We start from the raw sequence: 15,132 nt of genomic DNA, 5'->3' as shown, positions 1-15,132 counted from the left end.
TACTAAATATATATATTTTTTAAATTATTTTGTTTAAATTTTTTATATATATTTAAAAAAGAAATTAAAAGCTGTTGGGTGTATAAAATAAACAGGGGTGACAGAGAGCAAAACTCATGCAGAACGGCTCCAGACTTTTCAAAACATATTGCGTAAAGTGAAGTGCTGGGAGTGGGAATATAAAAGAGAGGGGGTCTAAAGAATTAAAGTACTAATTAGTAATATTACGTAAAATTTGTGCCGCTTTATTTTATTTTATTTTTTCTTATTTTGATTTCAAATTTTATTTAAATTCACTGGTTTGGAAAACCTTTTGTCAAATTCCCATATATGTTAATAATTACTTTTTAAATATACATAATATATATATATATATATAATTTAAAAAATGATGATCCACTTTTTTATATTTATATTTGTGTTTTATGTCAATGCCAATTGAATAATACTGTTATTCTTAAAGATGAGAATATTTTATTTATTTTATAAACTAATAAAGCCATATAAATGAATTTAAGTTATTTTAAAATAGAAAAAAATATTTTATTTGATACTGTTATATAAACATTAAAAAATATGAAATAAAATACTTTTATATTTTATATTATTTTATATCATGTATATTAAAATAATATGATGTATGAATTATATACGTGTTAAATGAAATTGCGGTGTTTATATGTACGCATTAAATGAAATTACGATGTATCAATTACCTACACGTTAAATAAAATTACGATGTATGAATAATGATATATGAATTAAAAATTGAATCTAAAATACGTAGGTTGTATTGAATTTGTATTATATTTAACTTGAACATTATTGTATCTTATTCGTTTAGGATTTACAAATACAAAATTCTTACACTAACCCAAAAATTAAATACATGAATTAGTATCTCTTAAATATTTATATACTAAGTTTGAATAACAAAGTTTCCATGTGACAGATGCAGTACATTGGACACTAATATCCACATGATTCATGTATTAGGTCGTGTATAGGGTATAACTATATTGTTGAGTGTTGATAATTTCATCAACAACATACATAACAATGGATCGAGATTGGATGTATGAAATGTTTGATTCTTCAAGAAGATTTGGGAAACCCTTCATAAATGGCATTCATGATTTTGTTTCTAAGGTAATGGATCAAGTTTCATACATACCAGATGGAGGGATAAGGTGGTGTGTGAAATATTGTTCGTGGTGTGTGAAATGTTATTGAGAAAATTTGCAAACGTTCTCATGTTTAGAGTCATCTGCTTCAACATGGCTTTTTACCCAACTACAGGGCATGGGTTTATCGCGTAGAAGCAAGGAAAAATAAAGTTAACTTAAATATTGTGTCAACCAGTTATGATAACATCAAGCATGATGATGACTTTGGGTCAGTAGCCGAAATGGTGAACAATGCATACATGGAGGAAAGTGATATAATAAGTCGCTATGTCAATGTTATTGAAGATGAAGAACAACAACCAAATGTTGAAGTGCAAAAGTTTTATGATATGTTAGAATTTGCTCATCAACCCATTTATGATGGAGCAACTGAGTCTAAATTGTCAATATCCATAAGGATTTTGGGCGCTAGAACCAATTGGCACACAACTTTAGATTATTTCTTTAAAATGTTACTTGATGTAGCTCCAACAGAGAATTACATACCCACGACTTATTATGAAGTAAAAAAAGTTGTCTCTACTCTGGGCTTTAAGGTTGTCAAGATTGATTATTGTGAGGTTGGATGCATGTTGTATTATAAGGAGGACATCAAACTAAATGAGTGCAAATTTTGTAGTCTTCCCAGGTACTTGTCACTAAAGGGTCAGAACAAAACATATAAAAGAGTGCCAATAAAAAAATGTTTTATTTGCCTATCATACCACGATTACAAAAGCTATATACCTCAATGGAATCAACAAGCCAAATACGATGGCATTTTCAAAACATAACTAATGATGATGTATTGCATCATCCATCTGATGGGAAAGCTTGAAAACATTTTGATACTGTGTATCCCAAATTTGTAGCTAAACCCTGTAATGTAAGATTGAGATTGTGTTCTAATAAGTTCATTCCTTATAAAATACAAGCTTCAGCATCCCCATATTCTTGTTGGTTGGTATTTGTCACTCCTTATAACCTACCCCTTGAAATATGTATGATGAAGTTGTACATATTTCTAAGTTGTCTCATAACTGGTCCTACTAACCAAAAAAAAATGTATACTTGCAACCACTTATTGATGACCTCCAACAACACTGGAGTGAAGGTGTTTTCACTTATGGCACATCAACAAAAGAGAACTTTGTCATACGAGCTTGTTTGATGTTGACAATTAATGATTTTCCAGCATATGCGATGCTATTTGGATGGAGGATTAAAGGGAAATTAGCTTGCCCTCATTGTATAGAGGACACAAAGCATTCACACTAAAGTATGAGGGTAAGAGTTGCTGGTTTGACTGTCATCGATGATTTTGGCCAACCAATCATGCTTCGAGAAGTAGTCAAAGGAGATTCCTTAAAAATAGAGTTGAAATGGATGACCCACCTTATTACTTAAAAGGAAATCAATTATGGGAAATTCTTCGTAACTTCCCAAAAGTGACAAATGGTCCATTTGAAATTTGTCTGGGTATGGACAATATCATAATTGGAACAAAAGGGCAATATTTTGAGATAGAAGGACAATTTGTTAAGGCACAACCTTCATGTTATGCACATAGAAAAAAAACTTTTTAACAATGTCTTCAGCACTGTAATGTACGTTAAGAACCAAACGAAGGACAATTAAAAGGCTAAAATGGATGTTGTTGAATTGTTTTTCTATGGACACTTAGAGTTGGTTCAATTACAAAATGGAAAGTTGGCAAAGCCAAAGGCCAACTACACATTTATAGGAGTTTCTTTGTGACATATCAAAAGTGACAGATGGTCCATTTGAAACTTTGTTTGGGTATGGACAATATCATAATTGTAACAAAAGGACAATATTTTGGGACCTGTGATATTGGAAGGAAAATTTGTTAAGGCACAAAGTTCATTTCATGCATATAGAAAAAAACCTTTTTGATAATGTCTTCAACACTATAATGGACGTTAAGAACAAAATGAAGAACAATCAAAAGAACAAAATAAATGTTGTTGAATTGTGTGTCAAAGGACACTTGGAGTTGGTTCAATTACAAAATGGAAAGTTGGCAAAGCCAAAGGCCAACTACACAATTATGGGAGTTTCTTTGTGACATCTCAAAAGTGACAAATGGTCATTACCAAAATTTGTGTGGAGTGCCCTTGCTGACTTAAGTTGATTCTTTAAAGACTTATGTTATAATACATTAAGGATGAATGATCTTGTAAGAATGGAAGAAAACATACCAATAATCTTATATAAGTTAGAAAGAATATTCTAACAACTTTCTTTGATTGAATGGAACACCTTGTCATTCATCTTCCTATGCGAGCAATACTTGGTGGTCCTATTCAGTATCGATGGATGTATCTTTTTGAAAGGTAAGCATTATGTTAATTATTTCAATGTTCAAGAAGGTGTGTAAAACATAAAAATTACTGCTTTTCTTTAGGATGATGGGAGATGCAAAGAGATCGGTGGATAATTTGGCATGGGTAGAAAGATCAATATGTGCATTCTACCTACACCGAGAGATAACATATTTGTGCTCTCATTATTTCAAAAGTGTCAGCTTGTTGTCAAATACAAGTTTGAGAAATAATCCTCGAACATATACAAATGAGGAAGTCAAATACACATTCTCGATTTTAAATACATGTGGACACCCAAGTGGTTCTAGCAAAGACTATTGGTTTAGTGATAAAGAACATCGTTCTGCCCATGTTCATGTCCTCATCAATTGCGATGAGGTCAAACCATTCTTTGAGTAAGTTTAATTGTATATAATTTGAATTAAATTATTGTAGGTTGTGTAGTTTGCTAACTACTTTAATAATATTTGAAGATTATTCTTACAAGTTTACTCAATCAATGATGAAGACACTTCAACGGTCATACATAATAATTTTCCTTAATGGTTCAAGACCTACGTAAGTGTAACCTCAACCCATACGTGCTTCTTATTTAATCAGAATCATAAATATGTGTAATGTTCTCTTATCACTACAACACAGGTTCATGATGAAAGGAATGTTATCGACCTAAACTTGAAGGGACTTTCTTGGGGACCTAATTCAAAGGCAACTTCATGAAACATGTACTTCATTAATGGATATAAGTTTCATACAAAGGCATGGACTGATGGTAAGAAAACAACAAATATTGGTTTGTATGTTAAAGGTGTCATTGAGGAAGGAGAAGATGAATTTAACGGTATAATTCATCATATATATGAATTGAAAAAAGAACTAGAATATTAATTTTGAATTGTGAAAAAAAAAGGATTTTGTGTTTAAATATTAGATAGTGAGATGAATTAAACACATGTTAGAAAAGAAAATATGATTGAATCCCTATTCAAATGTAGTTGAAATGATGATACATGAAAATTTAATAGGATGATTGATTAGAACAGAGAATGACAAAACAAAAAGGAATAAGGCCAATTAAACCAAGTGAGTGTGTGAACCTCAGTTTTGAGAGTTTTACTGATGAATTGACAGTTGTGGTTGCTTAATTTTTTATTTTTGTTACAACATAAAAGAACATGAGGATGATTGATGCATTTGTTTTATATTAATTAGGAACCCAAAGCCAAATAACAAACCTTAATTTTATTAGAATTCATTTGATATCCCCTTTGAGCTAAGAATTGTTGTTATATTGCACCCTAACCTTTGATGATACAATTTCCCACCCTTTAGCATGTTTAAGGAAGGAGAACATAGATGCAATATATATAAAAAAGGGAATTGTTGGTTTTTAAATCTTGAAATGTGATGTGAGTTGATTTTTAGAAGATTCCATTTTATGGTGACACTTTACTTAGAGTTGAGATTTTAGCAATTAATGGTGAGGACCTAAGGATGATTCCCACTGGACATGAACTTAACCAAATGGTTAAGTAAGTGTGAAGGTTCACTTCACAAAGGCAAAAATGAAAAAACAAGATATGGTGAATATGGAATGCAATTGCGGAAATGAAATGGGAACATGGTAAGCATCAATGGTGGTCATTGCCAAACCAAATGGTGATCCATACTCAATAAGTGAGCCAAAACTCGAGAACACAATTCAAGGAACAATATATGAAATCAAGAGCATAAATTGAATGGAAAATGGAAGAAGAAACTTAGGGAAGGGATAATGAGGATGATCACGCCACTTGGGGTGTGGAGGCCACCAAGATGAGTGGAAGGGTCTCCACTTGAGAGTCTCACACTCTTCAAGATAAGACCATGTAAAGAGGAAACAAGCCTCACTATAAGCTCACACAAATTGTGCAGAGTTTCTTTACCTCTTAAAATTCAACATGTAAAATACAATGAGGTAGACCTCCTATTTATAGGTGAAGGAGCCTGGGAGAACAAGAATGAAGGGTATGATGGGAAACACTAAAAAAGGGGCAACCTTAGGGTTTAACAAAGTCAAAACCGCACCCTAGGCTTGTCCTTCTAGAAACTAGTTCAAATTTCCTTCCTAAAGGGCTAAGAACAAGCTAAAATGATAACTACACCCCCTATTATGCTAAAGGCAGCTTATTCTAGCATATCTTTGCTATTTAGACCCCTAAAGTGAACCCAAATTATTTACAACATATTCTATCTTTTAAGAAGACCAGAAGGAAGAACAGTTGGTGTTCCGGTTTATGCCCATCTCCTCTGGTGAGGTCCATGAGATCCTTGATGAGGTATTGAATTGTTCGTTGAGATGACTGCTCACCATGTGCCTTGTCTTTTTCTTCCTTGGTCATCTTCGTAGCTACTTGGTTTGTATCAAAAGGTCCAAAAAAAAAAAAGTTGAAAATAGGAAGAATCTATTCCTATTGAAAAAAAAAATACTTATCATGAAAATCATGAATAAGAGAAAAAAAATGAGGAAAAGTGTGAACTCAAAAGAAAATGGTGATTAGATAACATATATGTTCTTTATAATTGAATTGTAGGTATCCTCTTCTTCTTTAAGTGCATTTGGTTATCTTAAAAACCAATATTTTTTGGAAGCCCGACTTCATATAACCCTTAAAAAGACCTCAAGATTCATCTTTCTAATATGTTTGTAATTTTGAAGATGAAATGAAAAGCAATTGTGATTTGTTATGATCCAGTAAAAATAGAGAGAAATACTTACCTGTGAGCATATGAGAAGAAATTCCTAAATGAATTGTCATTTATTTGTTTTGATTTGATCCTAGAAGTTAATTGTATCTATATTTTTATATATTTGAATTTGGAAGCATCATAAGTTTCTAATTTGATCTATTGTTTAGTGAATTAAGATGTTTGATATTTAAATTCAAATATATTCATTTACTTTGCTCGAGGACAAGCAAAATTCTAAGTTGGGGAAAGTGATAAGTGCCAAAATTTAGTAATATTTCATATTAAAATATAGGCACTTATGAGTATTAATTGTTAATTTACATATAAAATAATCCATAATTTATGAGTTTATACCTTTTTACATTTTTTTATGATCTTTATTTGAATAAGAGCATTTTATTCCCAAATTTGGTGTTAATAGTAAGTTTCTAGGGAAGATTGAAGATTTGTAATAAAGGATAATGATTTTAGCTAAAAAGAGAAAGATGGTCAGTCACAGAATAGAGAAAAGCGTTGAAAAAGCCAATTTTGCAACAGAAGTATCTCACTTGAGCGAGATATTCTCGCTTGAGCGAGAATGCTTCAGTAACATTTTCACAAATCATCGCCTTTCTTGCTTAAGCGAGATATTCTCACTCAAGCGAGAATGCGTCAGACAAATTCGGCCTCTTTTTATGTTTCATCACTTAGCCCATCAACGCAACACAGGAAACCACCTAACCCTAGTAAATTAGGTTAAATAGGGGGCTAGAGGCTCAACCCTAGTGATAAGTGTCTAATTTCAGTAATATTTCATATTAAAATATAGGCACTTAAGATGATTTATTGCTAATTTACATATAAAATAATCCCTAATTTATGAATTTATACCTTTTTACATTTTTTATGATATTTATTTGAATAAGAGTATTTTATTCCCAAATTTAGTGTTAATTGCAGATTTCTAAGGAAGATTGGAGATTTGGATTAAAGATGAATGATTTGAGCTAAAAAGATAAAGATAGAAGGTCCCAAAATGGAAAAAGATGCAAAGAAAGATTGGGCCTTTTTTATGTTTTATCATTTAGCCCATTAGCGCGACACAATAAACAACCTAACCCTAGAAAACTAGGATAAATAGAGGGCTAGAGGCTCAACCTTAGTGTGCCACATTTTATGAATTGGTGGGAACAATGGGCTTTCAATCAAGTGATCTTGAAAATGCTTATATGCGTTTGTTTTCTTTGTCATTGGCAGGAAAGGCTAAGGATTGGCTCAAATCACTTCCAAATCAGAGTCTCACTAGTTGGAAGGAGGTAGAGGAAAAATTTCTGCAAAGATTTTTTCCAATTTCTCGCTACATCAAAGCAAAGTCTGAAATTTTTGTGTTCAGACAAGGAGTAGATGAATGATTCTGTGAGACATGGGAAAGATTTAAAATGTTACTTAGAAAATGCCCAAATCATGGGTTTGAAGATATTGCTCAACTGAGCATATTTTTCACCGGTCTCAGATCTAACACAAAGATGCTCCTAGATGCTGCAGCTGGCGGCACAATGATGGCTCTTGATGATGGAAGAGGGCCAAGCACATCTAGCCATGGGAGCCAAAGCCCAAACCATGAAGAACGTCTAGACCAAGAAGAGCGTCTAGCTACAAGAAAGGAGCGTCTAGGACGTGAAGGGAGTCTACCCATGGAGCGTCTAGATGTAGAACTAGACCGTCTAGGTCCTCTCATAAGATCAATGGCTAAACATGTTCAAGCCCAAGTGAATGAAGCCACGGATGGAAGAGAGAAGGCTTTGTACATGTTGCATAAAGGCCCAATAGGGGTACTTAGTAATTAGAGTAGTGTAGAAAGCATATTTGAGTGAAACTTTCTAGAAGCTTTCTATGTGTGACCGGTCATGGCACATGGCTTAGGATTTGCATTTCATTTGGCTTCCATTTCATTAGCTATTAGCTTAGTTTCTACGTCCAAATAGACTATAAATAGGAAGGCTATCACTTGTATTTTCCAAGTTTATAGTGAGTAAAGTTATGCTGCCATTTTGTGCCAAGCTTTGCTTCTCCCTAGAATTCTAGGCTCTAACTTCATCTCCTTCACCTCTCCTTGGGTTGGCCGAACCTCCCTAGCTTCATACACATCATGCACCTTCAAGATCAACACCACTCTTAGGAGGATCTTGCTCACACACCTTCATAGCTTCCGCACCACTTTTTCTTACATGATTCAAGAAGACCTTCATGACATGCCATCATTTGGTATCATGAGCTATGGTTCTTCAAGATGAGTTGCTTTTGGTCTTTCATTTTTAGTTCTTCTTTAATTTCATGTTGTTCATCTTATTTTCCATAATTGTCTTGCTGTTTTTTACATTTTAATTTGTTTGGTGTGCTTTGTGGAAGATCCAACCGAAGCACTCTTGTTCAATTGATCTTGAACAAGTTCTTGTGCAAATTGTGATAGGATTCCATACACCTTGAGTTGCTGTTTTTCTTTTAGGCTTTTGAGTCTTTATTGCTTTCATTATTTGGTTCATATTATGCTTTGAGTCTTTAATTTTCTGAATCTATACATGTTTTGTCAAGTCATGTTCATCCATATTGTCAACAATTCATAGTAGTCCTTTTTTTTGGCTTGATTGTTTCTTGATTTTGGGTCTCTTTAATTGCTTGAATCTGCTGTTCTTTGCTCTTTTGGTGCTTTTTTAATTTTAGTTTGAGTTCATATTGTGTTTAGATCCTACACAATTCTATTTCACAAAATTTCCATTGTGTCTAAACTTTGGTATCTTGCTGTTTTTGTTTCCAGTTTTCAGAATCCCCTATTTTCAGATTTTCTGTGCTGACTGTTTTGATCCAGAAAAATATTTCCACTCATAGGAAAATTTTGATTTTCTGGACTTTGCAAGTTTGAAGTGTTATAGAAAGGACAAAAAAAGAATTAGTCCAAAAGAAGCAACAGAAAAAAAATGATAAATCTTTTAAAATCAGTGTGCAAACCTGAGGCGCTACAGCTGGCGTAACTGAACACCAAAATTGCAAAATTTATTAAAAACAATTGGTGCATGCGTTTTGAGTGATTCCAAAGCCAGGATTTAGCTAAGATCTTGAATATCTTGCATATCAAATTTCAGAATCATATCTTAAAAACAAAGCTCAGCATAAATTGGGGAAAAACACGTTTCTGGCCCACAACATTTTCCAGTGGTGCTGTTTTTTTATTTGGTCATCTAAATCTAGTGCCATTCTTAGGATTCTTTTGTGTGCCTACCTTTATTTTGGTACCTTTTATTTGCTTGCTTAATATTTCTTGAACCTCTTTCTAGTTGTCATAATCTAACTCCTTTTGGTGGTACTGTTTTATTCAATTTAATTGTTTCTTGCTTTTGTTCTTTGACCTCTAATTTGGGTGCTGGAATTTCTTCTCTCCTTTGGTGCTTATGTGAATTGAAACTTGACTTGGTTAAGGTTTAGCCCTTTGATAGGTGCTGGAAATTGGAGAATCAAGACCTTCATTCTAAGGGGAAGACAAAGACAAAGCCGAAGCAAACTTTCTCAAAACACTACACACATTTGGAGGACTAACAAGCAAAGACAACAAGAGGGAGTGACACTAGCAAAAAGAGGATCAACAAAGGGGGTTTTCTTAAATTCCTTACAACTTAATTTGTGTTAATTACCTCTTAATTACGCTTTAGACGGTGAGTGTGTCTTCAAGGGCTCAAAGTGTCCAAGAAGCCTCACCTAGGGCCGAATAGTATAGCATTCTTGTTTAGTAATTGTTACTTGTTTGTATTTGCTTTTCTATTGCTTTAAGTATTGACGCTTTGCATGGTTAGTTTTGTTTAAATTGTGTTAAACCGACTAGTTTTGTTGAATACATAGCTTACATTGTTTTCTTGCATTTATTTCTCAACTTATTTGTGTTCTAAGTGTTTCACTAAGAGAAAGTCTAGTGTGAAGATATTGGAGGATAGTTTTTGGCAAGGAAAAGGCTTGGTACTTAAGTAGTCCTTTGTGACTCACCTCCCTTACCTGGAAAACTACCTTCTTTAACTTTCCTAAACTTTCTCAAAGTAAAACACCTATATACACAAAGTTTTAGCCATGTCTTCTTCTTCTCACTCTCCAAAGTCTATTGAAAGTGAAGTAAAATCTTTGAAAACTCTTTTGAAAGAAGTATCACAAGCGGTACAATTAATTTCTTTTAGACAATTGGAGAATGAGAACAAAATCAATGAGATGGCTAAAGCTCAAGAAGAGAAATCACAAAAATCAAAAAAATAAAAAAAAACTCATACTCATGCATCTAGGAGCAATGAGTCTCTAGGGGAGGGAAGCCTTAGAATTAATGACTACTACCAACCACCCCCTAGAAGGAATAGGCAAAGGGAGCAAGAGGTGCCAAGGGAAACTAGAGTAGACTTACCTCATTTTCATGGAAAAGAAAATGTAGAAATATATCTAGATTGGGAAATGAAGGTAGAGCAACTCTTTGCTTGCCATAGGGTAAGTGAGGAACGTAAAGTACCCTTAGCCGCCCTTAGCTTCCAAGGGAATGCCATGTATTGGTGGACCTCTCTCGAAAGAGAAAGGCGTCTTCATAGGGACCTCCCATTACATATTGGAATGACCTTAGGGGAGCCCTAAGACGCCGACACATACCTTCCTACTACCATAGGGAGTTGATGGACAAGCTCCAAAGACTCCAACAAAGAAACATGAGTGTGGAAGAGTATAGACAAAAAATGGAGCTCTACATGATGAGAGCCTCCATTAGAGAAGAGGAGGATACCACAATAGCTATGATGGCATTTCATGAAGGTCTTCTTGAATCATGTAAGAAAAATGGTGCGGAAGCTATGAAGGTGTGTGTGCAAGATCCTCCTAAGAGTGATGTTGATCTTGAAGGTGCATGATAGGTATGATTATAGGGAGGTTCGGCCAGCCCAAGGAAAGGTGAAGGATGTGAAGTTTAGAGCCTAGAATTCTAGGAGAAGCAAAGCTTGGCACAAAATGGCAGCATAACTTTACTCACAATAAACTTGAAAATACAAGGTGTAGGCTCCTCCTTTTATAGGCTAAGGAGGACCATAATGCAACCCTAATGCTAGCCAAATGAAATGTAAATGTGAAGCACATGGGTGCACATGGCACATGGGTGCACAAATGAGCACATGGGGAGGGGTGTGTCTAGTTTTTATGCTCACCCCCTCCATGGGCTTTCTAGACCGGCCTTGGTAAATTTAGAGGTTTTTTTTAGAAACTCTAAGTTTACCTAGGTTGGTGTTTTAGGTGCCAAAATTAATTCTAAGAAAATTACAAATAAAGTTCCTATGCTAATTTTGACAAGAAATTAAAGTCTACTCTACACTAGAGTTTATGGCATTTGAACATGTAAAAGAACGTCTTCTTGGATCCTCTTGGCCATAACTCTATGGTTGGCCCAAATCTACCCTTTGGTGGGCTTGCATGTGGGCTTGTGCTTAGGCCTCTTCCATCATCCCCTCCCTCTTGAAAAGGATTTGTCCTCAAATCCATTGCTTCTTCTTCTTCATGGCTAGGGGAATGGATGTGGCTGGATGGTGTCCATCATCTCCTCCTTCTTGAGAAGATCTATCCTCAGATCTACAGACTTGATCTCGGATAGCAACCTTTTGCTTCGCCAAAGCTTGTCCTCCTGGATCAAACGTCCACCTATAGAAATAATCAAATAAGGCATAGGTGTTAGTTTGCAAATTAATTTTACTAGGTTGCCATTTTTGTTTTTCTTTTGGTTTTGGCAACCTTGGACAAAGTTTCTCTTTTAATGGTTGTGTGTGGTCTCTAATCATCTTATGTATTTTAAAATGTTCATTTGTGGTTACTTTCTCTTTAGGCATAAATCCTATAGAAGATGGTAACAACTTAAAAGGAGAAAGATGATTGATCCCACACATAACTTTAAAAGTAGAAATATAAGTAGTTTTGTGAACTACTTTATGGTATGTTTGCTCACCTCTAGAGTTGTGTGTGCACTTCATGATTATTCTAGGCATAGTAGAAAGAGCTAGATTTTCAAATATATTTTGACCATGCGTTTGAGGATGATAAGAATTTAAAGTGTGCAATTTAGTTGCAAGTTTTCCAAAGGAAATCCTCAAATCATGGTTTGCGAAATTTGGAACTCTATTCAACACTATGCTTGAAGATAAACCATGAAGATGTATCACTTCTCTAGAGAAGAGTTTATCCATAACCATGAAGATTGAATCACAACCTTTTGTTGTCCTAGGGAGTTTTAATATGAAATTTATATCTTCCCAAGGATCATTTGCAAAAGGTGAAGGAGTATAGAGTTTATGAGACATTGCCTTGGGCGTAGTTTGAAAACAAGAATTGTACCTAAGGTAATGTCTTTGAACTTCTTTTCTCATGGGGGACAAAAGTTTTCCTTTTAAAAGCTCTAGAGTTTTATCAACTCTAATTTGTCCCATGAGTTCTCCTTCATGAAGACTTTTTCTCTTATGTGTAAGGATAGTCTCGTTGTGACAACCATTGTTTATAAGGATTTGTACACTTTGCAATGGTTGTCTCAATAAGACATGACAAGTTTCTTTAGGCACTACTTCACATAAAAAATTGTTTTTGTAGATGCTTATAAAAAACTTGACATTCACTTGGTGATATCCTAGAACATATGAGAAATAATCTATTTCATTTTTATCTATGCAAGCTTCTTTTAAAGACTCTTCTTTTTCACTTAGGCTTGCAAGTGTTCCTTTACAAAAGGTAAGGCTTTGAGGTTGTTCAACAAGACACATATTTTCAAAGGTATTTTTAAATCTTTGGTCTTGTTGAATGACCTTGTGGGAAGGAACACTCTTCTCCCACGCCTTTTGTTCTTCAAGGGTCTTCTCATGCTTTTCTTTTTCTTCTTTTTCTTTAGCTTCCCTTTCGACTTCCCCTCTCTTCTTTTGTGTTTTTCTTTCCTTTCTTTCTTTATGGGAAGCAAACAATTTTTCTACCCTCATTTCCCAATCTACGCAAGCTTCTATATTTTCTTTTCCATGGAAATGGGGTTGGTCTACCCTAACCTCTCTTGGGTTTTCTTGTTCTTTTCTATCTCTTCTATGTCTTCTAGGGGGTGCTTGATAATAATCATTTACTCTAATGCTTCCCTCCCCAAAAGAATCATGATCTTTAGAGATATATGCATGAGAAGGTAATTTTTTTAGAATGTGAGACTTCTCATCCTTTGCTTTAGTCAAAACATTAAGTTTAGTCTCACTCTCCAATTGTCTATAAGCAATTGATTGCACAGTTTGTGAAACTTCTTTCAAAAGAGTTTTTAAAGATTTTAATTCACTTCCAATAGACTTTGTAGAATGAGAAGAATAAGACATGGCTAAAGCTTTGTGTATACAAGTATTTTACCTTGAGAAAACTTAGGAAAGTCAAAGAAGGTAGTTTTCCAGGTAAGGGAGGTGAGTCACAAAGGACTACTTAAATACCAAGCCTTTGCCTTAGCCAAAAACTATCCCTCAATGTCTTCACACAAAACTTTCTCTTAGTAAACCACTTAGAACACAATTAAGTTGAGAAATCAAATTTTCAATGAAAGAAAACAATGCAAGCTACTAATCAACAAAGCTAGTCGGTTTAACACAAACTTAACAAAATAACCATGCAAAGCGTCACTAACTAAGCAAAAGAAAAGGAAATTACAAACAAATAACAATTGCTAATTAAGAATTCTATACTAGTCGGCCCTAGGTGAGGCTTCTTGGACACTTTGAGCCCTTGAAGACACACTCACTGTCTAAAACGTAATTAAGAGGTAATTAACAAAAATTAAGTTGTAAGAAAAATAAGAAAAACTCCCTTTGTTGATCCTCTTTTTGCTAAGTGCACTTCCTTGTTGTCTTTGCTTGTTAGCCCTCCAAATGTGTGTAGTGTTTTGAGAAAGTTTGCTTCGGCTTTGTCTTTGTCTTCTCCTTAGAATGAAGTTCTTGATTCTCCAATTTCCAGCACCTATCAAAGGGCTAAACCTTAACCAAGTCAAGTTTCCATTCACATAAGCACCAAAGGAGAATAAATTCCAGCACCCAAATTAGAGGTCAAAGAACAAAAGCAAGAAACAATTTAATTGAATAAAACAGTACCACCAAAAGGAGTTAGATTATGACAACTAGAAAGAGGTTCAAGAAATATTAAGCAAGAAAAAAAATGGGACCAAAATAAAGGTAGGCACACAAAAGAATCCTAAGAATGGCACTAGATTTAGATGACCAAATAAAAAAACAGCACCACTGGAAAATGTTGTGGGCCAGAAACGTGTTTTTCCCCAATTTATGCTGAGCTGTGTTTTTAAGATATGATTCTGAAATTTGATATGCAAGATATTCAAGATCTTATCTAAAATCTGGCTTTGGAATCACTCAAAACGCATGCACCAATTTGTTTTAATAAATTTTGCAATTTTGGTGTTCAGTTACGCCAGCTGTAGCGCCTCAGATTTGCACACTGATTTTAAAAGATTTATCATTTTTTTTATGTTGCTTCTTTTGGACTAATTCTTTTTTTTTCCTTTCTATAACACTTAAAACTTGCAAATTCCAGAGAATCAAAATTTTCCTATGAGTGTAAATATTTTTCTGGATCAAAACAGTCAGCACAGAAAATCTGAAACAGGGGATTCTGAAAACTGGAAACAAAAACAGCAAGATACCAAAGTTGAGACACAATGGAAATTTGTGAAATAGAATTGTGTAGGATCTAAACACAATATGAACTCAAACAAATATTAAAAAGGCACCAAAAGAGCAAAGAACAGCAGATTCAAGCAATTAAAGAGACCCAAAATCAAGAAACAATCAAGCCAGATAAAAGGACTACTATGAATTGTTGACAATATGGATGAA

The 15,132-nt window shown here is 34.1% G+C and overlaps 1 pseudogene; it reads right to left on the bottom strand.

Moving 5' to 3' along the window:
- Positions 1 to 7,588: 7,588 nt before the first annotated feature.
- Positions 7,589 to 7,694, bottom strand: LOC150025514 (small nucleolar RNA R71; annotated as a pseudogene).
- Between the last annotated feature and the right edge of the window lie 7,438 nt (positions 7,695 to 15,132).

Source organism: Phaseolus vulgaris, chromosome 8, assembly GCF_051622355.1.
Source record: "Phaseolus vulgaris cultivar YP4 chromosome 8, ASM5162235v1, whole genome shotgun sequence".
Lineage (NCBI taxonomy): Eukaryota > Viridiplantae > Streptophyta > Magnoliopsida > Fabales > Fabaceae > Phaseolus > Phaseolus vulgaris.
The sequence above is the reverse complement of the archived record's forward strand: the minus strand, read 5'-3'. Positions and strand labels throughout refer to the sequence as shown.